The 6211-nt window shown below is 20.7% G+C and overlaps 1 pseudogene; it reads left to right on the top strand.

Moving 5' to 3' along the window:
• The first annotated feature begins 4166 nt into the window (after positions 1-4166).
• On the top strand, positions 4167-5507 carry LOC126851909 (NADH-ubiquinone oxidoreductase chain 1-like; annotated as a pseudogene).
• Positions 5508-6211: the final 704 nt, after the last annotated feature.

The raw sequence follows: 6211 nt of genomic DNA, 5'->3' as shown, positions 1-6211 counted from the left end.
CAATAAATAATGATAGTCATGTTACAATGAAATAAATAGAATTAAGCACTTACGTTATAATTAAAAAGTAGAAAGAGAAAATCGAAATGTCAAACTGACATTGTGTCAACCACTATGTTTGGAATACTGAGATCAACTAAACGACCTTTATTAATTTATCGTATATGTTGTTTAAATTCTCTGTATCTTTTTGGGAATTAATAGTGTTGTCAAATTTTTAATAAAAAACATTTCAGCTATTTCTCTCTTTCTTACATGTTTTCGTTATGTAGAATATCAGGCGCTGACCAATCGAAGTCATGATCAAATTTTAATTTGTGTTTGCTAATTACGGATAGATTACTTTCGTGCATTTTTATATTATTACAATGTTCCTTGACTCGGATGCTTAAGTGTCTTTTTGTCTGGCCAATATACGAAGCGCTACAATTCTTACAATTTATTTTATAAACAACCTCCGTTCTATTGCTAATAGGCAAACTATCCTTGCCACGTTTAATCAATGAATTTAATTTTTTAGGTATATTGTAAACCACTGTAAATCCCATATTTTTAAGCAACCGACCAACATCGTCACTCAAGCCTTCGACAAACGGTAGTGCGATGTAGGAGGGTTTGTCTGTATCACTTTCCCCATTACCCAGAATGCTATTGCTCCGGTGTTTCAAAAAATTCAGTCTCTTACAAATATAACGATTTATAATGTGTGTCGGAAAACAATTATTAAGTAAGATCTGCTTCACGACATAAATGTTTTTTCTATGAAACTGATCGTCAGATAGTAAAATAGCATGGTCAACGAGATTAAAAATGGTGTTCAACTTATATTTAAAAGGATGGCTCGAATAAAAATTTATGTATCTATTGGAACACGTAGCTTTTCTATACCAGTTTGTTAAAATTTTTCCATTGGAACGGATAACACTGGTGTTCAAAAAATTGATACATGAATCTGACTCTATTTCATGTGTGAATTTTAAACGTGGATGATAACTATCGAAAATCAAATTAATCTCGTCAACATTTGCACGTGGAACAATAGTAAAAATATACGAGATTAATTTGATTTTCAATAGTTATCATCCACGTTTAAAATTCACACATGAAATAGAGTCAGATTCATGTATCAATTTTTTGAACACCAGTGTTATCCGTTCCAACGGAAAAATTTTAACAAACTGGTATAGAAAAGCTACGTGTTCCAATAGATACATAAATTTTTATTCGAGCCATCCTTTTAAATATAAGTTGAACACCATTTTTAATCTCGTTGACCATGCTATTTTACTATCTGGCGATCAGTTTCATGGAAAAAACATTGATGTCGTGAAGCAGATCTTACTTAATAATTGTTTTCCGACACACATTATAAATCGTTGTATTTGTAAGAGACTGAATTTTTTGGAACACCGGAGCAATAGCATTCTAGGTGATGGGGAAAGTGATACAGACAAACCCTCCTACATCGCACTACCGTTTGTCGAAGGCTTGAGTGACGATGTTGGTCGGTTGCTTAAAAATATGGGATTTACAGTGGTTTACAATATACCTAAAAAATTAAATTCATTGATTAAACGCGGCAAGGATAGTTTGCCTATTAGCAATAGAACGGAGGTTGTTTATAAAATAAATTGTAAGAATTGTAGCGCTTCGTATATTGGCCAGACAAAAAGACACTTAAGCACCCGAGTCAAGGAACATTGTAATAATATAAAAATGCACGAAAGTAATCTATCCGTAATTAGCAAACACAAATTAAAATTTGATCATGACTTCGATTGGTCAGCGCCTGATATTCTACATAACGAAAAACATGTAAGAAAGAGAGAAATAGCTGAAATGTTTTTTATTAAAAAATTTGACAACACTATTAATTCCCAAAAAGATACAGAGAATTTAAACAACATATACGATAAATTAATAAAGGTCGTTTAGTTGATCTCAGTATTCCAAACATAGTGGTTGACACAATGTCAGTTTGACATTTCGATTTTTCTCTTTCTACTTTTTAATTATAACGTAAGTGCTTAATTCTATTTATTTCATTGTAACATGACTATCATTATTTATTGTATTGTTATTTTAGTTTCACTTGATAAGGACCAAAACCATATGGTCGAAACGTCGTGATATAATAATCAAACAATAAATTGCCAGTTTGGTCGTATAAACACTTGTTTAATATTTTATTTAAATTTTTTGAGAATTGGGGAAAAATTTTAATGTTTAAAAATTAATAATTATGGTATAAAAATATTATTTTAAAATTAATAAAATTATTAATAATATAATTAATAATTATAAAATATATATTAATAAAAAAATAAATAATTTTAGATGGTTATTTGTTTAAAAAATTAATAAAAGGATATTTTATTAAAATTTCTTGAGAATTGGGAAAAAATTTTAATGTTTAAAAATTAATAATTATGGTATAAAAATATGAAAAATAATGAAGTTTATTAAATTATGTTAATTGAATAAATTTTTTTTTAAAGGTTATTATTTGATTTAAAATATAAACAAATTTTTGTATAATATTTTGTATATATTTTATAGAATTTAAATAATTAAAAAAATTAATATTTAATATTTAAAATAATTAAATTAATGAAAATTAATAATAGAAATTTAAATTTAATTATTAATAAATTAAAGTGCCAGCAATTGCGGTTAAACTTAAGATAAAAATAAATTTATAATAATCAATTAAAATTATATAATTATAAGTAAAGTAATAAATTAATTTAAAATTTTATTTATGGTGAAATATGGTAAAATTAGGAAATTATTCTTTAAAATTATTTATTAAATTTATTTAAATAAATTTTATTAAAAATTAGGATTAGATACCCTATTATTTTAATGAAAAAAATTTTGATTAAAATAGTAAATGTAGAAACATTAAAAATAAAAAATTTGGCGGCAATTTATAAAATTAGAGGGACTTGTTAATTAATTTGATGATCCACGTATGAAAATAATTAATTTAAATATTTTTATATATTGTTGTTGAAAAATTTTATTAAGAGGTATAAATTAAAAAATTTAATTTAAGTTAAAATTCAAATCAAAATGTAGAATAATTAAGGTTAAAATGAGTTACATTTACTTTTATTAAGATTAATAAAATTTTAAAAATTTTGTGATTATTGGATTTAAATGTAAACTTATAGAAATTTATAAATTGAATTTTATTTAAAATGTGTACAATGTGTTGCCCGTCATTTTCATTAATATAATTTGTGAGAAAAGTCGTAACAAAGTAAATATATTGGAAAGTATATTTAGAATTAAAAAAATTTTAGTTTAATGATAAAATAATTCATTTACATTGAAAAGATTAGCATTATTCGATAAAATTTTAATTAATAAAATAATTTTTTTTGTTAGATAAATTTTTATTGGTTAATAAAATTATATTAGAAGAGGTTTATTTATAAATAAATATAATTTAATTTAGTTTAAGTATATAAAATAAAATAATTATTTTTATAATAACGAAAGTAATGTAAATGGATTTAAGATAAATATTAAAAAGAAAATTTAATTTATTGTACCTTTTGTATCTGGGTTTATTAAATAAGATTTTAAGATTTAAAATTTCTCGATTTAAAAAGAGTTAAATAAAAATAAAAATTGATGTAAAATAATCATTTTAAATGTTTATTTAGAGAAGATATTTCAATCACTTTTTTTGATATCATCTTCATTTTTTATATAAATTTAATTTAAATATAACGAATATGTGTGATTTTATTATTGATAAGTTAAGTTACAAAATTTATATTAAAAATTTATGGGATAATCTATAAATTAATTTAAATAATATTATGATGTATATGTTTATAAAAATGTTATTAAAATTTTAAATTTTTTGAAAAAATTTAATAATTTATAAAAAGAATTATTATCTATTAAGATTTTTATTAATAATTTATATTTAATGGATTAAAAAAATATTTGTAAAAATTAAGATTGTAAATTAATAATGATATAATTAGTATAAAAATTTTAAAATAATAAAAAATTAAAAAAAAGTTATTGTATATTTATTTAAGGAATTAGGCAAAAATAGATTTATTATTTAAAAATAATAAGTTTAGAGTTCACCTATTTAATAAAAGCATGATTTTATGATATTAGTATAAGATCTGTTCTGCTCAATGATTATTAAATTAAATAACCGCAGTATTTTGACTGTGCAAAGGTAGCATAATCAATTGTCTTTTAATTGAAGGCTGGAATGAAAGAATGAATGAAATTTTAACTGTCTAGAATAAAAAATTACAATTAAAATTTTAAGTAAAAATGCTTAGATAATATTATGGGACGAGAAGACCCTATAGAATTTTATATAAATTTTAAATTAATTATTAAAGAATAAATAAATAAAATTTAAAATTATATTTTATTGGGAGTATAAGTTAAGAGTAAATTAATTTAACTTTAATTTTATTAGTAAATTAAAACAATAATATTTGAAAATAATGAATAAATTTATTAATTTTTAAAAAGTAATAAATTTATAAAAGAATTAATTACCTTAGGGATAACAGCGTTACATTTTTTGAAAGTTCATATTGAAAAAAATGTTTGCGACCTCGATGTTGAATTAAAATAAAAATTAAATAGAGAAGTTTAATATTTTAGTCTGTTCGACTATTAAAATTTTACATGATTTGAGTTAAGATCGGTGTGAGCCAGATCGGTTTCTATCTATAATTGTAGTTAAATAATTTTGTACGAAAGGACTAATTATTTGAAATAATTTTTTTATAATGAATAAAATTAAATATTTAAAAATTATAATTGAAAAAATTACTTTGGCAGATAAGTGTTTTAAATTTAGAATTTAAATATATATATATATATATATATATATATATATATATATATATAATTTAGAAAAGTATATGAGTAATAATTTTTATAAATGAATTTATTAATTATATTAAGTTAAATGTTTTGAATTTAATTATTTTATTATTTATTTTATTAGTGGGAATTGCTTTTTTAACTTTATTCGAACGAAAAATTTTAGGTTATGTACAGTTACGTAAGGGGCCAAATAAAGTAGGAATTATCGGGATTTTGCAACCTTTTAGGGATGCAATTAAATTATGAAATAAGGAATTATTTTATGTATATAAGTCTAATTATAATTTATTTTATTTATGTCCAGTATTAAGATTTGGCTTAATGTTAATTATATGAATATTATTTCCGTATATTACTAATGTATATTTTTAAATTATTCTGTATTAATAATATTTTTATTTATATCTATTGGGGGATATATTATAATTTTTATAGGATGATCGGCTAATTCAGTATATTCTATGATAGGATCAATACGATCTGTATCTCAAATACTATCTTATGAGGTTAGATTCATTTTAATTATTTTAGTTTTAATAATTTTAAGTGAAAGGTATTCATTTTCAGATTTTTATAAATATCAAATTTATATTTGATATATAGTAGTTCTTTATCCATTATTTATAATTTATTTTATTAGAGTTTATATATATATATATATATATATATATATATATATATATATATATATATGAAGATGATGGTGTGATGATAATGATGAAATAAAATGAATTTTAATTTCGTTAAATTTTGAATTAGAAGTTCAATTTAAATTATTTCATAATAATTTAAGAATTGATGATATGATTTAGTTGAATAATTAGATGATTAATTTTTAACTGGAATATAAAAATTCAATTTAATCATTAACAATGATTAACCTCTCATTTTGGTTTCAGTTAATTAAAAATTATTTTTCTTTTAGATTAAAAAGATAATCAATTTTTAAGTCGAAATTAAACGTAAATATTACTTTAAAAGATAAGATTTATATATTAAATATAATATATAATTTTTAAATGCAATTTAAATGTTATAAATTAACTAAAATTCTTAATTTATAATAGTTAAAATTAATTTTTTCAATCAATAGATTTTACGAGATATTCAATAAATAAACCATAAATAATTAAAATTATTAAAAATAAAAGAGAAGAGAATATTATAATTTTATTTAAAATATATATATATATATATATATATATATATATATATATATATAATTAAAGGAATTAATAAAGTAATTTCAATATCAAAAATTAAAAAATTAATCTAATTATAAAATATTGAATTCCAAAAGGTATTCGTAATTGGAATATAGGATCGAATC

The sequence above is a fragment of the Cataglyphis hispanica genome, chromosome 9, assembly GCF_021464435.1.
Source record: "Cataglyphis hispanica isolate Lineage 1 chromosome 9, ULB_Chis1_1.0, whole genome shotgun sequence".
Taxonomy (NCBI): domain Eukaryota; kingdom Metazoa; phylum Arthropoda; class Insecta; order Hymenoptera; family Formicidae; genus Cataglyphis; species Cataglyphis hispanica.
Note: the sequence above shows the minus strand (reverse complement) of the source record. Positions and strands in the feature narration are given on the sequence as shown.